The sequence below is a fragment of the Schistocerca cancellata genome, chromosome 6 (assembly GCF_023864275.1).
Source record: "Schistocerca cancellata isolate TAMUIC-IGC-003103 chromosome 6, iqSchCanc2.1, whole genome shotgun sequence".
In the NCBI taxonomy this organism is placed as follows: Eukaryota; Metazoa; Arthropoda; class Insecta; order Orthoptera; family Acrididae; genus Schistocerca; species Schistocerca cancellata.
In genome coordinates, this window is record NC_064631.1 from 702718404 (window position 1) to 702740726 (window position 22323).

Below are 22323 nucleotides of genomic sequence, written 5' to 3' on the forward strand. Positions count from 1 at the left end.
TGAATGAGAGATGTGGAGAATGTGCTGTCCAGGGCAGCAGTCGAACATTTTCTTTATCTTGAAAGGCCCGTACAGGACCTGCAACATGCGGTAGTGCATTGTCTTGCTGAAATGTACGGTTTTGCAGGGATCGAATGAAGCGTAGAGCAACGTGTCGTAACACATCTGAAATGTACCGTCCACTGTTCAAAGTGCCGTCAATGCGAACAAGAGGTGACCGAGACGTGTAACCAATTGCACCCAATACAATCACGCCGGGTGATACGCCAGTATGGCGATGAAGAATACACGCTTCCAACGTGCGTTCACAACTATGTCGCCAAACACGGATGCAACCAGAACCGAACTTGGATTCATCCGAATAAATGACGTTTTGCCATTCATGCGCCCAGTTTCGTCGTTGAGTACACCAACGGAGGCGCTTCTGTCTGTGATGCAGCGTCAAGGGTAACCGCAGCCATGGCATCTGAGCTGATAGTCCATACTGCTGCAAACGTCGTCGAACTGTTCGTGCAGATGGTTGTTGTCTTGCAAACGTCCCCATCTGTTGCCTCAGGGATCGAGACGTGGCTGCACGATCCGTAACAGCCATGCGGATAAGATTCCTGTCATCTCGACTGTTAGTGATACAAGGCCGTAGGGATCCAGCACGGCAATCCGTATTACCCTCCTGAAACCACCGATTCCATATTCTGCTAACAGTCATTGGATCTGAACCAACGCGAGCAGCAATGTTGCGATATGATAAACCGCAATCGCGGTAGGTTAGAATCCGACCTTTATCAAAGTCGGAAACATGATGGTACGCATTTCTCCTCCTTACACGAAGCATCATAACAACGTTTCACCAAGCAACGCCGGTCAACTGCTGTTTGTGTACGAGAATTCGGTTGGAAACTTTCGTCATGTCAGCACGTTGTAGGTGTCGCCACCGGCGCCAACCTTGTGTGAATGCTCTGAAAAGCTAATCATTTGGATATCACAACTTCTTCTTCCTGTCAGTTAAATTTCGCTTCTGTAGCACGTCACCTTCGTGGTGTAGCAATTTTAATGGCCAGTAGTGTATACGATAGGAGTTTGACTATCGTCTTGCCGTTTTCTGCGTGATAAACTGTGAAAATAAGAAGCGCCTGTAATTTGGCTTAAAATTGTTGCTCGGCCCACTGACATGTGTCCATGCCTTGTGCCGGCCTAGGTGGCCGAGCGGTTCTAGGCGTTACAGTCTGGAACCGCGCGACCGCTACGGGCGTGGATGTGTGTGATGTCCTTAGGTTAGTTAGGTTTAAGTAGTTCTAAGTTCTAGGGGACTGATGACCACAGCAGTTAAGTCCCATAGTGCTCAGAGCCATTTGAACCATTCTATGCCTTGTAGCTTTTGCGCAGTCATATTCTGAAACCTTGGACTTACGGATGACACTACTTATGGAAAGCAGTAGCGTCTCTGTGGCACTTGGCTATGGTACCGTCTCCAACTATGCCTCCCCATTAAGAATGACGTGCTGTGTTCACGTTGCTGCAAGATATCTTCATATCAATAAGGCGTTGACTGGCGTATTGTGGAGCGCGGTAGAGGGCGAGGAATGGCCCTAGACCTTCTAGCCTCCCGCGGAAGATGGAGCTACAGGGAGTCGGCGCCTGGTATGCTGACGGCAGTCGGAGGTGGAAGCGAACCGCCATCGACCGACAGCCGGCGTTCGGCGTTATCTGCCTGCGCCCGCGCGGGCCTCGGGTCGCCGGCAACTTGTGGGCGCGCCGCCTCCGCCCAGAACCGCCTGCCGCGCGCCCGGCTAGCAAGTTGTGCGGTCGGCGCCTCTGCCCGGCAAACTCAATTCCGGCGTCTCTCCGTGACCAGCGGCCGTTCCGTGAGGCCAGCGTAAACCGTGGCGCCTCCCGCGGGCGCCAGAGCTGCTGAGTTGAACTGAATTCTCGATTTACTATCGATCCTTTCAAACACGTGTTTCAAAGCCCCTGCCTCCGACTTCTAGAGACGAGAGATCACGGCGCGGGGAACAGCTTTTCTTTCAGACTGAATGTTGGCAGGCGCTTACCGGTGGTGCTAGGTGTCCTTTTATTCAATTCACCGGCCCTGGGTCTGTGAGATTTCTTTGATGGAAGTGGGTGTACTAACCAGGTGTGCTGCATCGGCGTACTATCTACACCATTGAATTACTAATCCTCAACAAGAGAACCTTTAGACTGAGTACGATATAACAGCGCCAGTGTTTTCAGAAATACGGCGCGGATATGCCTGCCGCAAAGAACATTGTATTGTATGAGGTGCATTCAAGGCTTCCGATTTTTTTTCTCCGGACTGGAAAGAGACAGACACATGCGCATTGTTTTAAAATGAGGCCGCGTTCATTGTCAATACGTCCCAGAGATGGCAGCACCGTACGGCAGATGGAATTTTACCGCCAGTGGCGAGAATGAGAACTCTTTTAAATACTTGAAATGGTGACGTTATCCTTACTTGAACAGCGTGCAATCATTCGTTTTCTGAATTTGCGTAGTGTGAAACCAATTGAAATTCATCGACAGTTGAAGGAGACACGTGGTGATGGAGTTATGGATGTGTCGAAAGTGCGTTCGTGGCTGCGACAGTTTAATGAAGGCAGAACATCGTGTGACAACAAACCGAAACAACCTCGGGCTCGCACAAGCCGGTCTGACGACATGATCGAGAAAGTGGAGAGAATTGTTTTGGGGGATCGCCGAATGACTGTTGAAGAGATCGCCTCCAGAGTTGGCATTTCTGTGGGTTCTGTCCACACAGTCTTGCATGACGACCTGAAAATGCGAAAAGTGTCACGAATGCTGACGGACAACCACATGGCTGCCCGTGTGGCATGTTGCCAAGCAATGTTGACGCACAACGACAGCATGAATGGGACTTTCTTTTCGTCGGTTGTGACAATGGATGAGACGTGGATACCATTTTTCAATCCAGAAACAAAGCGCCAGTCAGCTCAATGGAAGTACACTGATTCACCGCCACCAAAAAAATTTCGGGTAACCGCCAGTGCTGAAATAATGATGGTGTCCATGTCCTGGGACAGCGAGGGCGTAATCCTTACCCATTGCGTACCAAAGGGCACTACGGTAACAGGTGTATCCTACGAAAATGTTTTGAACAACAAATTCCTTCCTGCACTGCAACAAAAACCGTCCGGGAAGGGCTGCGCGTGTGCTGTTTAACCATGACAACGCACCCGCACATCGAGCTACCGTTACGCAACAGTTTCTTCGTGATAACAACTTTGAAGTGATTCCTCATGCGCCCTGCTCACCTGACCTGGCTCCTAGTGACTTTTGGCTTTTACCAACAATGAAAGACACTCTCCGTGGCCGCACATTCACCAGCCGTGCTGCTATTGCTTCAGCGATTTTCCAATGGTCAAAACAGACTCCCAAAGAAGCCTTCGCCGCTGCCATCGAATCATGGCGTCAGCGTTGTGCAAAATATGTACGTCTGCAGGGCGATTACGTCAAGAAGTAACGCCAGTTTCATCGATTTTGGGTGAGTAGTTATTTAGAAAAAAAATCGGAGGCCTTAGAACTTGAATGCACCTCGTACATCTGAGCAAAACAAGCACTGCTCACAACTGCGACATCCGATTAAAATTTGTCGCTTGTACAGGAATATTGCATGGGGGCTTAATTAAATAAAAAATGAAAATGCAAATAATTTTAGTAGCTGTAAGTCCGATTACGCAAGTCTCGTAAACGGCTGGCCCTGACTAGTTTTTGTACGCAATCTGACTGCATGGAACAACAACAAAGAATGAAATGAAAATTTCGTTAATACAATTAATTAATTAAGTCCCCAGCAACTATAAAATCTACAAAGCCAACAAAGCACAAGTGTAGCTGTTCTGTGTGTGGAAGTGTGACTCAACGTACACATCTGGCACGGTTCTTCTCCAATAAGACAAGAAATTTCAAGTACCATTTATATTGAAGTAATTAAAAAAATTAGAAATACTATAATTGCGCAAGAAAACCAAAATTACACTCTAATATAAGAACACAAGCCAGATGCTTTGTTGACTGAACCTGTAATGATGCATTATTTGAGATACAGAAATAATAAAAGAACATAGTGTTTTATTACCTTCATATATATTGATGAAAAGCACTCAGATCATTACAATATCTCCATAGGAATAACATCTGCTATCTCTCCCATCAAACCACTGCATAAAACATGCAACAACACTCTCCACTACCACATCTCACTCCGACTTCACGACAAGCAGTGTCCACCACAACTTCTCGGCAAGAACTGCCTGCCCCTACTTCTCAATAATCACTACCAGTGGAGGCGGCGGAACAAAACTCTCTGGCGCGATCTCTGGCGCTGTGGCTCAGTGTAGCCACCTTTCAATATACATTACGGAATTACGAATGCAGGTTGTAAAAACATGTTTGATGTCATATGGAAGTTGGGGTCTGGCTGTGAAGCGACCGCAGATAGCCTTATTGTGTGGCGGTGAATCCAGGTTCGAGTCCCGGTCTCACAAGTTTTCACAGCCGTCATTCCATTATACAGATGATTGCCATCGATATTCCTAACTGAGAAAACATATTATGTAGTGAGAATGAATGTCTGTAAGCAGAGAAACAAATTATGTAAGGAAGTTCATTTTTGCTCGGCCCACACAATTTTAACACGAAGCGGATGACTGGATCGTAGGCACATCACGCTGCTTACAGACATCGCAGAGCGCCTACACCCTGCTGCCGGTCAGGGGAATACTCATAATAAAAGACACGTATCTTCGCAGGGAAGAGACAGTCAACATTTTCTCTTGAACAAAACTTGTAAATCATGATGTGATCCATCCCCACTAGTTACACACTGCAAATACTTTGAAATGCCCTGTGTTAGTAGAAGAAATAGAATCGGGCAAGTGTGACAAGCTCTCTGCCCTGAGAGTTGCGTAGAAACTTAATCATGTGTGTAGATAGTTCATCTATACGTTCTGATGAGTGAGTTTTCAATTTTCTAAATACGTTAAATAAGTGACCGTATATCTGGAATGCATTGTCTTACAAGCTTAAATTTTATTACACCGTTAAGGACCGTAGTCCGTAGTACTTGACATAAATTTAAACTCGCTAATTCTGCCGGTTCCAGAGAAAAAGGGGTCTTAACATATTTCAACTCGCTACTTCTACCAGTTCAAGAGAAAAAGGGGTCTTAACATATGGACATATTGAAGGACAACTAAGTGCTCAACAAGCGTTTCACTTTTAGTGTTTGAGGTACGGAAGTCTAATGAAAAAACTTTTGCAGCATCTTCATGATCTGCATGGTAGATTCGTTTTGTCTCCATCGTCGAAGGGAAGACTGGGTCCTGCGTACAGTGTTGAGTCTGTTAGCACACCTCGAAGGGATATCTTAATCTTAGATCCATACGAATATCGTCAGTTTAGGGGGAAGAGTTTTCAGTAAGGGAAGTGGACCACCGAAATCATTCCCACCACACAGACAGCATGCGAACAATGTCCGCTACCTAAGTATTACTGTCCACAGTTCTCCAGACCATACTGCAACACGTACCCGGGTTCTACATTTTTGAGCATTTTGTATCAGAGCTGAACATGATAGAAATTGTACATACACGTTGGTTCAAAGGGTTCAAATGGCTCTGAGCACTATGGGACTTAACATCTGAGGTCATCAGTCCCCTAGAACTTAGATCTACTTAAACCTAACTAACCTAAGGACATCACACACATCCATGCCCGAGGCAGAATTCGAACCTGCTGCCGTAGCGGTCGTGCGGTTCCAGACTGAAGCGCCTAGAACCGCTCGGCCACATCGGCCGGCTTTACACTTTGTTTTCGTCTTGTGCAGATGTCATTGGCGACAGTTAGAAATAAATTTTTGTGCGTGCTAGCAACGGCATATCACTCGCGGAACATCTAATGGAGGTCAAAACGAGTATAAGGAGACAATCGTTAAATGAATTCGAGAGTAGAGGTTTGCAGATCGGTGACATAAATTCTCCTAAAAGTTTCCGTCCGGCGTAAGGCAAACAAAATGTTTAAAATCGTCCATCCGACCTCTCACTGACCTTGGTGGAACCTAAACAGAACATGGCAGATAGAAGGTCGGATATTGCATCTAGTCTACCAAAATGACATCACTGCGGAAATCTTTTACACGGGTTCTGCTTTGCTGTTATCACAAGAGCATCGAGATAAGTGACCAAGAAATATAGAATCAAATAAAATTGTTTCACAGAGACTCCTGGACCTGATGCGGTACCTGTCTATCTGATGTTTTATTATGCAGCAAGTTCGATGCTTTCGTTGTACATACGTATTACCGGCACTGTGTGAAGTCCCGGCATTCAATACAATTCCTAGGTAATGTATCGAAACCGTGATGGTTTTAGACAAACTGTGAACCATAGGTTTTTTGTGGATATGTTACGCACACTTTTCCTATACGCTCTATACAATTCATAGGGATTACAGAGTATCGCCAGTACCATTTACGCAAAATGCTAATAGTCTATAAGTTGAAAAGCCTTTAAAATTAATAAGCATTTGAAACTGAAAAAAAAAACAAGGAAATAAAGCACAGGATATTCTTACCGGAAAACCGTGAAATCAGAATTGATATTGAAGTACTTGTTACACTAAGTAATCACTTTCTTTCTTCACAAGAGATAACTTCAGATTTTGACAATTTGATCTTGTATATACATTCCACAACTTAAAGAAGAGAGTGCATAGAATAATGTTACCGGTGAAACACAAACTGGTCTAATCTACTAGTTGCATGAGGGAAGACTAGAGTCACACTTTTTAATTGCACTTACTTTCCTTTTTGACACAAAGGCACGTTTTACTTTTTTGAATTTTGTGTTGGACATGCACGTAAAGAAACCTTGGCCGCTTCCTATGGACTGCCGATCGGAGAAGTATTTCGTAGTCAGGAACGTCTTCATTTCCCATTAAGTTCTTTGCACATACGGCGAAATATTATCTTGCGTAGAGCTTCTTGAAAATTCATTCTTGAGTTTTCAGTGAGTAAAAGTAATCATCCGTTTCCTTCATAATACCAGCAGACTACGTGAGACACATCGCCCTTTCTCGACACCGTGAATCGAAAGTCGCACAGTGGCACGCAAAGCACATAGGAATTTTTTATCAGAATGTCTTTTCATTTTTTAGCCTGCATCTCAAGGTTCCATTTCGATTCCGTTTTGCTGTGGATAGCTTCCTCAATATTGAAACAAACACTGCACAAAAGCTTACCCCATAACCTTCTACTTCGTCGCCGTCAACGTCTTTAGGAGAATTTCCACAGATGGCATGAACGTTTCGCTCACAATTACTTCATGTATGAGCTCTACTGAATTTTTGTAAGTAGACGCTACAGATATCAGAAAAAGAAGGTTTTTCGGTAATCACAGGAACGGAATGCTCTTCTGTAATTGTGGCTTCATCACTTTTTTTTGTTTCCTCCATCATGGATTGTATTCTTATCTTTGTCTTCTGCACGAATCTGTGCCTCCTGTAGCTATTGACCTCGTCTTTCTTTCTGCTGTTGACTCTATTACTTTTTCAGCTCTTCTTCAGTCTCAACGTCTTCTAAAACGTCGTCAGGTAGGGACAACATCGATGGATCTGCTCTAGCTTTGCAACCGAAGAGAACTTTCAGAATGAAATGTTCTGTTGTTCGCAGGTTGGACGAATCGCAGTCCGCCACTCCAGCAGCTAGACTTTTCGTTTTGCATGCAACCACGCAGTATATCTTAAACGTCCTGATTTGCTCTTTCGACGCTCCCCTAACTTTTGAAGAGGCGCGGCTTACGATCTACGAGGTGAGCTGAAACTCCTATAGGCTGCTTACCACATTGCTTGCAAATTCCCTGCCGTTATCAGACTGTAGAATCGTAGGAGCGCGAAGCAACGTAATCATGCCAGTGAGATTGTAGGCTGCTTCCTTCGTTCTCATTGTTTTCAGAGTCCTGATTACTTCCAATGTGGTGAGATGATCTTGGTAGACCATTATAAACTTGTACTCTCCATCAGGGTGGGACTGAAAATCGACGAGATCGAACTGAGAATGGGAACTGAATTCCGGAAAATCATAGATTGGTCCTCAACATCTGTTTAACACCTTTTTGGTTCTTCTGGCAAGGCTGACAATGGTGAATATGCACCTCAATATCATGACGGGTAATTTTCTTATACTTGGGTGAAATTCCTTTCAATATCTTGTCCAGTCCTCCACGAACAATGGCCAAAAGGGTCTTGCGGAGTGCATCAAATAATTCAGAGTCCGCGACGTAAAGTTGAATAGCATTCGTACCTTCTGCAACAGGATATGTCAACCTATTCTTCTTCTCGACCACCATCACCGCATTTTGTTTCAGCAGCCAGTAGTCGAGTGGTTCCTTCTTCATGGTCGTCTTAGAATTTTTCACATCGTTGACTGACGTTTGGTAACTGGTTTCAGTTAGGAAAACACAGTTCTTAGCAGCATTGTGTCTTCCTTGAGATAATTAATCGCAGAAGCGTCGTTGCATATCACCTTGGCACTACACTCCCTTCCGACATGATGACACAACAACAATGGGAAAATCCGACGCGAGAACATCTGTAAAATTACAAGCAGATGATACAAAATAGACAACTATTATGGCCATATACGTGGCGTGATAGCTAAAAGTCTTCTCCAACATTAAACAAAGACCCAATCGCCCCAGCTAACAGTGGTGGAGTAAATAATGGTGGCATTAGGTGTATTATATGCTGTGCCAACAGACAGTGCTGCGAAGTATACAGTGCCTGAGCAATGTATAAAACACTAATCTTTTCATAATATGAAGTCCGGTTTTAGACGTTCTGTACATTGCCTAGGCATTCTATAGAATGCGGGATTTCACACAGTGCCGGCATATATATACATTCACCTGCACGCAAACTGATACTAATGCAAACCTGCCTTGCGTCAACGTTTGCTCAGGGAACTGATTCTTACCATATGTGGTTATTGTTTTGATTTACTACAAGCCGAGAAACCCATTGTGGCCTGATTATCTATTTGCAGCTATACCCGAGACTTAGTACGCGTTTAGTTTACTTTTGAAGTTCAAAGCTTCTTGTACACAATCTTTGAAGTAGTATGAATGGGGATCTGAACGAAGAGCATCTTTGCTTCACTAGCAACTCTTATTTGTTTGTTACATGGGTCACTGCGAATTGATGGCGTCAGATATTATATATTAACACGTAAGGGTAGTGTTCCCTTACATCTCGTATATCTGTAAAAACAATCTTAAAATTTAACTTTCCCCATTCAAAGAACACAAGTGAAAAAAGAATTACGAATTTTATAACTGATATTATACGAAACATTAAATAGATTCTTGCCTGAAAAGTCACAAATAATACCAGTCACTTCACGTATTAACACACCATCTTATCAAAAGTACGGACACCCCCTAAAACATATGATTTTCGTATTCAGTGCGTTGAGCCGCCACGTACTGCCAGGTACTCCATATCAGCTACCTCAGTAGTTATTAAACAACTTGAGAGAGCAGAATGTGGCGCTCCGCGGAACTCACGGACTTCGGACGTGGTCAGGTGATTGGATGTCACTTGTTTTATACGTCTGTACGGAAGATTTCCACACTCCTAAACATTCCTAGGTCCTCTGTTTCAGATGTGACCGTGAAGTGGAAACGTGAAGGGACACCTACAGCACAAAAGCGTACAGGCCGACCTCGTCTGTTGACTGATAGAGACTACCGACGGTTGAAGAGGGTCGTAATGTGTAATAGGCAGACATCTATCCAGACCATCACACAGGAATTCCAAACTGCATCAGGATCCATTGCAAGTACTATGACATTTAGGCGGGAGGTGAGAAAACTGTGATTTCATGGTCGAACGGCTTCTCATAAGCCACACATAACGCCAGTAAATGCCAAACGACGCCTCGCTTGGTGTAAGGAGCGTAAACATTGGACAACTGAGCAGTGGAAAAACGTTGTGTGGAGTGACGAAACACGGTTCACAAAGCTGATTAACTCAGAAATGATGCTCTGCATCGAATATTTTTCTTAATAACTATTAATCAGCACAAACTATCCAGCAACAGATTCAAATGTTTTTTACACTGTTCCTTAACACCTTGTGTAGTAATCTTCTTCGTGATTTAATGAGATACTGTTGAAGTACAGGATATATTGAAGTACTTTGGACAAGATGACCATGATCACATTGCTTTGTTTTAGGGAACTTCAATTTGAACTGTAGTGTGTTATGGAGCAGTTGAGTCATATAAAGTATCGTAGTACCTGGAAATATGTTGAAGATTTCTACTGTGTTTTATTTTGAGTCTAATGGTTATATGAAGAAATACATTAATTTCATCTGTTTGATATGTGACAGAACATTTCTTGAGATGATGAAAGTAATGGAACAATTACTTGTGGAAAATTACAAGGATAAAGTGATGTTGGTGACTAGTATTTCGTTCCAACTGAGTAATTTCTCATAGCAAGTCCAGATTATTTAAAGCGTGTAATGGCTAAGAAGGAATGAGGGATTTTGAAACTATAATGAAACCGGAAAACTGTTTTTGATGTACAAAAGGTGTGCGGGATTACAGTGTAGCCCACGTAAAATATTTTATTTACAAATCGGTGACCCTTTTCGACCAGTATCAAGATCATCCTCCCGTTACATACACCTCGCTGCCTGCTTTAGCTGGTGGTGTTCAGCATTAACTGCTCCTAGCTGCAGTGAGATCAGCTACACTGGCTGTTCCTTTACACTTATGGAGCTAAGTACAGCATGAGCAGGTATATTATTACTGAACTATACTTTTGTAAAACAAATACTAATGTAAATCGTATTAAGTGGAAGAGAAATGATATAAACACTAATTTACGTTTATACACACTTGACTATACTTGTGGGATGATTTGTAGAGTAAGGTATTATTACACAAAAAGAGATGACAGAAAATCCTTACCAAGCAATGACAACTTATACTGGCTGTGGATGATGCCTCTAACGTAATGGTATCAAACTATCATTATACTACACAATCACTCTTGATACGTTAAGGGACTTATAGTTATTCAAAAAACACATTGGTGCTCATCCAGTTTAAGAACCTGTTTCAAGAATTCTTCATAACAATGAAACCCTTTGCATTTCATCAAGATTATATGATTTTCATAATGATGGCTTGAGTGTAGAAAGTGCGGCATGTTATTCACATGCACGAAATGTCATACACAAAGCGATAGTTATCTTTGTAAATGAATAACTTAGATGATCTGTACTCACATGAATTCACTTTCAAGGAAGATTATAAAATGATACATACTGTTTACACTATTTGCTAATTATTGTTGCATGAGACGAATGGGTATCCTCTTTTGTACACCGTTCCCACTAAAGGACAGAGGTGAACATATGCTGTAAAAGAGTGTAATTGCTGAAACAAACCAAATTTATATTTCATTCGATACACGGGCTGCTATATTATGAATGCAACACGATTAGTTAACAGAACAGTTGAACCCGTTTTAACAATTACTACAATTAATAAGCGACTTATTTAGTTAACTTGGGCTTCACAAAAACTACATACGTCCCCAATGCTACAGCAAATACTATACTTATTAAAAATTTGTATTTATGTTTCAGTTTTGATATATGAAACATGTATACTCAGATTAATAATATCCTTACCTGAGACATTTAACTTTCAATTGTATAATGTTAGGAACTGTAAGGTTTAACTGTGCACTGATCTTTTCGAACTGTCCACATTTCTGTAGCTGTGCTCTACTGAACTGTTAGTAAAGGAGAGGGTGTGTTATTTTAGAGAAAGGAAATACACCTGAACGAAGATTTTTGCTTCTGTGGTGATCCACAGACTCTATGTGTTTAATTAAAAAATACGTTGACTGTTGTAGGCTGTACTGTCCTTTATTGAAATCGTTCTATTACCTAATTTCGGCTGTGAGCATTTATCAAACACATTTGCTATGTCATGTATTACATATTGCGCTCATTACATTCTTGTCGCATGTCATATACATAAAACTAGAAGTCATACTCCATCTGAATGAAATTGTGGAGAACTGGGGCACCAAGACTTGATGCCTCGAGCACACAGTTTGTGAGTGCTTGAGAGTTCATAAAGTAAGGAAGAGCACTGAGAAAACATCTATAAAAGAAACATATGTGAAGATTATGTACTGTGACTATTGCGTGTGTGAGTGTGTGAGTGTATGTGTGTGTGTGTGAGTGTGTGAGAGCGAGAGAGAGAAAGAGAGAGAGAGAGAGAGAGAGAAGAATTCATTGTATAAAAGACGTATTTAAGGAAAATTACAGAATACGTTCTGTCACTACTCTACATCACAAACAGATAGAAAGACGACAATCATTTTGTTTAGCGATCTTCCTGTTCTGGTGAACGCATGTTTTGACAAAGTATGATACCTCAGGGTATATAATGTAGCAGAATAGGAAAATATTTAATTGAAGTACGACTCCAAATGTACCTAAGGCTACGATATCACCATGCAATGTTTATGTGAAGTAAAGTAGATGCAAGAGCTTGAACCGTAGCGACGACGGATTATTAAACTGAACGAAATAAATCGGCTTAAGGTGAACTGTGATCAATTAAGGTGAATTTTAATTAATCCATAGAGGTACTAAAGTAAAAACTAAAAAGTTGTGAAATATATTGTAAAGAAATCCCATTTTATTGTTGAGGAAGCTATACATATAAATCGATAGTAATTACAAATAAACCCATATTTATGATAGGAACTAAATTCGTAATGTATTTTTGAAGTAATTAACAGAAATAATTAAGACTATGTAATCAATACACATTCCATATCACTTTTTATATGAGCACTGTAATATTTGAACAAGCTAACTGTTTGAGAAACACTGTAATGAATTAAAAATGCAAATTCCATTACCAGTTTTGTGGAAGCATCAAAATAACAATTCAGTTAGCCTCAGTTTAAACAATGCGTTATGTAACTTTGTAGTTGTTGGAATCTATATAGGCAGAAGAAGTGGCAGTGTTTCAGTACTGGAAGTCAGTTTTGACACAGTTTTAAGGTGAGTCTTATATTGAAATTTGGACCCTGGCCATGTCAGTTTTATCTGTGTTGTAGGTTAACAAAAATATTTAAAAAGCAATATGGCTGTTCCGAGTAAGATATATTTTGCTTAACTCGGCGTAAATAGTTTGACATACGTAAACTGGGTCCAGATGTTATTCTGGTGGAGAAATTGCCAAAAACCTGATACACAACTTGTTAAAATCGATGGTTATCATCAAGAAAAGCAGTTGAAATGCAGCCACGAAAGTGGGTTACCATTTAACTTAACATTGAAGTTCCACTTGGAACTGCACTGGTTAAAGACCCGCCACCCACCACTGTAGCAGCAGCTATTAACATGATCGCTTCTGGGACGAGGAGGTACGCCGGTCCTTGATCGAATCTGCTGAGGGGGTTAACGAGGTATTAGTGTGCCAGCCAACATCAGATGCGGGCTTTAGATGGTTCCCCATGTACCACCAGGCAAGTCTAAACTGGGTCTCATGTTCCGCATCTGCGACATACTACGAAAGCGTCTAGAACACTTTCTTAGAGTTGAAAACAGACAGGTTGGATATACTGCGTCTGGTCTGTGAGTGAGTAGGAAACTGGTAACCTAATCTGTTTGGTCTTCTTCGACACTTAACCAGCAACAGCAAAATTGTCCTCTTTACAAGACAGTGAAACCCAGAGGAAATAATAATATTAGGCGATCTGACTACTCCCGGGAACAATTCATCATATGTAATGCAACAGGCATTCTCTTGGCATCCAGAGTGCTCTACTATTGATTATGCCCTTCTAGTAATGTTCCGTTGTTACAGAGCAAAAAGAGAAGGTGGAACAAATGTTGTCCAGGAGATCTCGATGTAAACTTAGTATCCATGATCTCAAAATAATTTACTAATACTAAGGTGTGTTTGATTTTAGAACGAACTGCTCTTAGCAGGTGGGGTTCCAACTGAACTATAAAGCGAATTAAAGCACGATAATATTCTTGTAATAATCTGTACATAAGGCATTAGTGTAAGCTCGGGAACTATTTAGTGCAACAGTTTTGCAGTCGTACTTTAATAATTTTTTATTTAAGTTGTGAAAGAAATGATATTGTATTTAAAAAACTAAAATTTCTATTATTTGATCCCAGAAGGCACAACGATTCTACACAAAATAATCAGATTAATGTTACACCATTTACAGTGCTCTCTCAGCACAATGATACAAATATCAGCTCCGTAACGTGGACTTGGAAAAGAAGTAAATAAATAAATGCAAAAGCTTTCTTAGTGAATGAGATATCAGATTGCAAGAAACCATCACGAATCGAAAAACACGCCAACAGAATGGGATATACACCACATCGATCAAACAGCGCCTTTTACTCTCCCACTCTTTCTACAACATTGCCTAAGCAATTATGGAGAATACGCTGGAGATACGTAGCAGTCACCATTGCGTGCGAGGCACACTGGTATAACTGCACGTCATCAGTCATTACTAGCTACGCACGAATACTCTGCACAGCCACGAGTCACGTACTGTATGCCAGTCCATGCATAATTACCATACGCAGAGGGCGTCTAACCTGATTTACACTGAAGCGCCAAAGAAACTGCTATAGACACGCGTATTCAAATACAGAGATACGTAAACAGGCAGAACACGGTGCTACGTTCGGCAACGGCTGTATAAAGACAACAAATTTCTGCGCAGTTGTTAGATCGGTTACTGCTGCTACAATGGGAGGTTATCAAGACATAAGTCAGTTTCGAACGTGGTGTTAAAGTCGGCGCACCAGCGATGGGACGCTGCATGACCGATACAGCGATGAGTGGGGATTTTTCCGTAGGACCATTTCACGAGCGTACAGCGAATATCAGGAACCCTGTAAAACATCAAATCTCCGACATCGCTGCGGCCGGAAAAAGATCCTTCAAGAAAGGGAGCAACGGCTAATGAAGAGAATCATTCAACGCGACAAAAGTGCGAACCTTCTGCAAATTTCTGCAGATTTCAATGCTGGGCTATGAACAAGTCCCGGCGTGCGAAGCATTTAAGGAAATATCATCGATACGGGATTTCGGAGCCGAAGGCCCACTCGTGTGACAGCACGACACAAAGTTTTAAACCTCGCCTGGGCCCGTCGGCAGCGACATTCGACTGTTGATGAATGGGAACATGTTGCCTGGTCGGGCGAGTCTCGTTCCAAATTGTATCGAGCCGATGGACGTGTAGGGTTGTGGAGGCAACCTCATGAATCCATGGACTCTGCATGTCAGCAGGGGACTGTTCAAGCTGGTGGAAGCTCTGTAATGGTGTGGGGCGTGTGCAGTTTCGGCGATGTGGAACCCCTCATCCGTTTAGATACGACTCTGACAGGTATCTGACCACCTGCATCCATTCATGCCCATTGTGCTTCCCAACGCACTTGGACAATTCTATCAGGACGATGCGACATCCCATACGTCCAGATTTGGTATAGAGTGGCTCGAGGAACCATCTTCACAGTTCAAACATTTCCGATGACCACCAAACTCTCCAGACGCGAACATTATTGAGCATATCTAAGGTGCCTCTTCAGAAGAGTTCTCCACCCCGTTTTTTTTTCCTTTATTGTGTTTCAATTCCCCATCGGGGCGGGCTGGCAGCAGCATAGGCGCTGCTCTTTAGCCGAAAGACAGAACAAAAACAATAGAAGACAGTTAAAAACAGCAAAGGAGAGAATAAGGTGAACATAGATATAAAAAAGGGGGAACAGCGTGGAAGGCAATAGACAAAAAACGGGGTGACTGTAAAATGGAGATAAAAAACTGTTTAAAAGTAGCACATACAGAAAGCCACACACTGCGACGGTTAAAAGAACACAAGGCACAGTATGACTGGAGCATAAAGGTAGCGACGGATGGCATAGCAAATAATGTAACACTGACGGCAAACCTCAAGGCAGGACACAATTAAAATCACATCTCTTGACGCACACGAGAAACAGCACTAAACACAACACTGATGTGGCACACTGATGATGACCAATACAGAGGATCTGCCAGGCGCTAGGAGGTGAGGGAGACCAGAAGAAGGGAGGGAGGGGAAGAGATGGGGGAGGTGAGCAGGGGGCGTGCGGGAGAGGGCCAGGTAGGGTGGGAAGGAGAGAGGCAAGTATGGGGTGCAGGGTCTCAGGGGAGGGGGGACGGAGGAAAATCCGCTCTGGGAGAAGGAAGAAAAAGGAAAAAGGGGGCCCTGGGGAGGGGGGGGAACAAGGCCATGTTATAGTTGGAAGGAAGGATAGATGTCACGGTGAAGTTCGTCATCCGGGAGGGGGAGGCGTTGGAAATTGCCCTGATGAAGGAGATGGAGGGTGTGGAGGTGGAGAGAGGGAGGGATACAGCGATAGAGGCGCGGCAACGGGCGGGGGGTGGAGAGGAAGGAGGAAACCAGAGGGTGGGGGGGATCAAGCCTGCGAACAATGTAAAGGATGCGGAGATGTTGGAGGAACAGGAGGAGGTGAGGGAAGGGGATCAGTTCATACAGGAGCCGTGTGGGGGAAGGAAGGCGGATACGGAAGGCAAGGCGGAGCGCATGGCGTTCAAGGATTTGGAGGGCCTTGTAAAAGCGGGTGGGGGCGGAGATCCAGGCAACGCTGGCATAACAGAGGATAGGACGGATGAGGGATTTGTAGGTGTGGAGGATGGTAGAAGGATGCAATCCCCATGTCCGGCCAGACAGGAGTTTCAGAAGGCGGAGGCGGGAATGGGCTTTCTGCTGGATGGTCAGGAGATGAGGGGTCCAGGTGAGGTGTCGGTCAAGGTTGAGGCCAAGGTATTTCAGGGTGGGGGTGAGTTGGATAGGACGACCATAAAATCACACCGTCGTACTCTTACGGATTTACGGAGAGCCCTGCCGCATTGATTGTGTCATTTCCCTCCAGCACTACTTCAGACATTAGTCGGGACAATGCTACTTCATGTTGCCGCACTTCTGCATGCTCGCGGGAGCCCTACGCGACATCATGCAGGTGTACCAGTTTTTTTTGGCTCTTCAGTGTATACACAGTACCTGATCGACAGTATCCGTATACGCTCTATGTAACGATGAACTGACCACTAGATGTCACCAGAGGCGGCTCCAGCAGTATAAAAGAGCACAGCAGAATGCGGCAGTTAGGAGGACTCATTCGAAGGTGAACTAGTTAAAGGACATCATTTAAGTATAAATTGATCAAGAGCATACCAATCATTCTGAGGCTACCTCTGCGGACTATTGGTGACGTGACTGTGAAATGGAAACACCAAGGAACAACATCAGCTTAAACAGTACCAGGCAGACTTCGTGCAGTGATCAACACTGACCATCGAACACTGCGGACGGTGGTTATAAATATTCGCATTACACAAGGGGAAAAATTCACTGGTAAGTTCCAGACTGCTACGAGCAATCCAGCAAGCATATTGACTGTTGGTAGGAAACTAAAATATTGGGGTACAATGGTTGACTCTAAGCCAAATATTTTTGTAGCCAATGTTAAGCGACACTTGAGGTGGTATAAAGAGGATCACCACTGTTCCTGTGCATCACTACAAACGACTCTTTTACAGTCGTGAATCACGCCATGAACTGCAATACTATGGAACAGTTTAGATTTGGTGAATTCCAGCAGAACACGACCTGAAATCATGAGTAGTGCCGACAGTGAAGTACAGAGAATGTGGGGTTAGGACATCGGGCAGTTTTGCGAGATTAGTGCGAGGTCCTCTAACTGCACTTGAGAGAACGCTAAATATTGCGGAAGGATATGAACGCATTTTTCAGCATTGTGTGTTGCATACGCTAGAGGAACAGGCGTGAGACGCTGAATGTTTTTATACAGTCGGTCAAAAAACAGCACCTTTGAGGCAACAGTCTATAGGCAGCAACTTTCCTGAAATGGACTGGCCTGCTCACACTCCCTACTTGAATCCAATGAGACCCATTTGGAACGAGTTAGAGCGTTGACCTCGCTCAAGACTTCTACGTCCAGCATCGTTAACTACTCTGGTTTCGGCTCTCACAGACGTTCAGACACATCATTGAATGGGTCCCCAGCAGATCTCCAGCCGTCGTAGAGACGAACTGTAGGCACTTGATACCTATTAATAGATGTCAAGATACCTCTGATCAGATAGTGTAAGCGGAGTTTCGAAGTGTTTTTTAAGACGATTAGCTTTCGACGTCACCATCAACTAGACGTCGACGATTCGTAAGGAAAGTCGAGTGGTTAGCACATAAGAGCTAGTTCAGGCTATATTTTATTTAAATTACGACAAGGAAACTCTTGTGACTGCGTAGCTAGTGTCCTCAAGTCATCATGCCTGGCGGCCTGGCGTAAGGTCTCGTATCTATTCTTAATTACGATAGAGAATAAAAGTGAAATTTGTGGTAAGGTCTTATGGTACCATACTGCTTAGGTCATCGGTGCCTAAGCTTAGCCACTACTTAATCTAATTAAAACTAACTTAAGCTAAGGACAACACACACACCCAATGACCAATGGAGGACTCGAACCTCCGACTGAGACTGCTCGGCTACCCCGCGCGGCTACGATAGAGTATCATTGGGATCATGAAGTGAAATGTATAATTATAATCAGTTATTTACTTATTAGTACATTAGTTATATCTTCCACAGGTTATCTGACTGATTCTTTCGTCAAATTGATGTGGAAAACATTATTTTAGGTGATAAGTACAGATCATCACTGTTAACATTAATGAGGATATTATGTTTTAGTCTTACTCGTGCAGCTACACTTAAAAACAAGGTTTCCTCCCAGGCTACAAGTCAAAAAATTGAAATTTTTTCATATAATGGTAGGAATGGGCTAGAGAGACGATTTAGACTAGATTTTAGATTAGATTTAAGACTTGCTTTCCTGCTTTAAAGACATTTTATGTTATTCCTAAGCATGGTGCAGTTCAAATGTTTAACTCCTTGACCGTGAACTGCACATATTATTTTTACGACTCACTTTTTCTCAATGAATGTCTTCTTTCTAACTGATAAGGTACCCCAGAAAACTGTCGCATGAGACGTTACTGAGTGGAAATGCGGAATACATGTCAGCAGATTAATTCCTTTGTTTCCAAGACTAGCAATAATACGAAGAGCAAAAGTAACTAAAATTAATTGTTTGAGAAACTCAGTAATAATATTCTTCCACTTCAAGTCTTCATCATTGTAAACAATCAAGAATTTGGAACATTCTACCTCAGTTACCAACTCCTGTTCATGTACTACCATAAATCTTGGTATTCCTATGTATCGTACAGAATTGCTTGTAGTGTGTCTTCTAAAAAGTGATAGAGGTTCCATTGTCTGGAAACCACTTACAAATTCCTTGGAAAGCAGTTAATCTAATCTTTTCTGCGTTTTGATCTCGAAAAGGATTTGCTCCAACACTAGTATCGTCTGCTGAACCTACTAATTCTGCTTGTAGAATGTTAACTGGAAGCTCATTCACCTATATAATGGATAGAAGTGGATCCTAAACTGAATCGAAGTGAGTCACTGAAGATGTTTGTAATATTAAAAATGTGAGAGTTATTAGATATTTAACTTTCGTGCTAATTAAGCTAGCTTTAAATTAATAAGTTTGCAAAAGGCGTCCGCTCTTCAAAAGAAAATAATTATCATTGTCGTTACGTAGTCTGATTTTTTAAAGTTTTAAACATGGCTGCGTTGTTAGCGACCGTTACAAGGTAAAATTAAAGCAATAACAGCGACCGAGGGCTGTTATTGCTTTTAACCTTATTCTGAATTACTTATCCTAGGACAAATTCCGTGATACTTATTTACGGTATCATAAATATCTGTCTCTTAGTGCACCGTATTCTGATGATGAATCATCATTCTGAGTAGAATATTTCTAAGCTGAGAATTACTGTAAGATTAAGCTATGCAGATAAGCGTTTTAGTCACGCGACATCTTTGCATTATTGTGTATCTGTTATTTAATTCGTGTCTATTTCAATCAGAGTTGCTAAATTTTATGTCGGAAGCGGAAACCTTCGTCTAGATGATTTACGCAATCGTAATAAATATCATACACACATTATCCAGTTACTAGAACCATTACTGAGACAAATGATTAGTATGACTGAGGACCGTGTTGGTTTGTAGTAACTGACATCTCCCTTTCTGTACCTAACTAATAATAAGAATTATTCTACTGTTTGAGATTTACAGTGATTTGCATGATATTTCATCAAAATTATCATGAATGATATAGATTTAAATTGAGTTACGAAAGGTATACTGACTTTTGATTATAGATATACATCTACTAGCCAATTCTCGGCTATAATTCGTGGTCAGTCGGTCATTAAGATTTAAGCGATCGAGGTTTCGTGGTGTTACAAGCCGTCTTCACTTTCATCCACGTCATCTACACGTAAAAGATACAGGCTTCACAAATCATAACGAGTTGGAGGGAGGCATTTGAAAAGTGCGTGAAAGAATATTTTACCGAGAACAGTCGCTATGCGTCTCATCACGAAGTTCCACGGAAAGAGCAAACTCGAACACACTGAAACAATAGAAACAATACTCGTTCTAAAAACTGATGTATTAATGCATGTATATGTGTTCCACATCTTCCCCTAAACCACTGGAACGATTTCAACCAAAATGGGTACATGTATCACTTCCCGTCCGGAACGAAATGCTGTGGGGTAAGAACCTCAGATTTTTCAAAGGGGTGAGTATGGAAGTGAAAAAGAAGTGTAGCCCACGATGCACGAGTGCCAAACTTTGTTCATCGAGTATTTCGGAAAGAAAGCACTTGGTGACTTACAAGAAACTCTACACATAACCTGATACCCTTATGAAATATTTTCTCGCTGATAACCTTCACAAAATGGTGGAAGTAAATAGAGTATCGCTTAGTATGTGCCGCCCGGAGTGGCCGTGCGGTCCTAGGCGCTTCAGTCTGGAACCGAACGACCGCTACGGACGCAGGTTCGAATCCTGCCTCGGGAGTGGATGTGTGTGATGTCTTTAGGTTAGTTACGTTTAGGTACTTCATAGTTCTACGGACTGATAACCTCAGATGTTAAGTCCCATAGTGCTCAGAGCTATTTGAGCTTCGTATATTCCCACTGTTAATGCAGTAAACTGCCGCATCACACACAACGTCTTACTACTAACGGTTGTTGTTGTTGATGTGGTCTTCAGTCCTGAGACTGGTTTGATGCAGCTCTCCATCCTACTCAATCCTGTGCAAGCTACTTTATCTCCCAGTACCTACTGCAACTTACATCCTTCTGAATCTGCTTAGTGTATTCATCTCTAGGTCTCCCTTTACGATTTTTACCCTCCACGCTGCCCTCCTATACTAAATTGGAGATCCCTTGATGCCTCAGAACATGTTCTACCAACCGATCCCTTCTTCTGGTCAAGTTGTGCCACAAATTTCTCTTCTCCCCAATCCTATTCAATACTTCCTCATTAGTTACGTGATCTACCCATCTAATCTTCAGCATTCTTCTGTAGCACCACATTTCGAAAGCTTCTATTCTCTTCTTGTCCAAACTATTTATCATCCATGTTTCACTTCCATACATGACTACACTCCACACAAATACTTTCAGAAATGACTTTCTGACACTTAAATGTATACTCGATGTTAACAAATTTCACTTCTTCAGAAACGCTTTCCATGCCATTGCCAGTCTACATTTTATATCCTCTCTACTTCGACCATCATCAGTTATTTTGCTCCCCAAATAGCAAAACTCCTTTACTACTTTAAGTGACTCATTTCCTAATCTAACTCCCTCAGCATCACCCGACTTAATTCGACTACATTCCATTATCCTCGTTTTGCTTTTGTTGATGTTCATCTTATATCCTCCATTCAAGACACTTTCCATTCCATTCAACTGCTCTTCCAAGTCCTTTGCTGTCTCTGACAGAATTACAATGTCACCGGCGAAACTCGAAGTTTTTCTTTCTTCTCCATGGATTTTAATACCTACTCCGAACTTTTCTTTTGTTTCCTTTACTGCTTGCTCAATATACAGATTGAATAACATCGGGGAGAAGCTACAAACCTGTCTCACTCCCTTCCCAACCACTGCTTCCCTTTCATGTCTCTCGACTCTTATAACTGCCATCTGGTTTCTGTACAAATTGTAAATAGCCTTTCGCTCCCTGTATTTTACCCCTGTCACCTTTA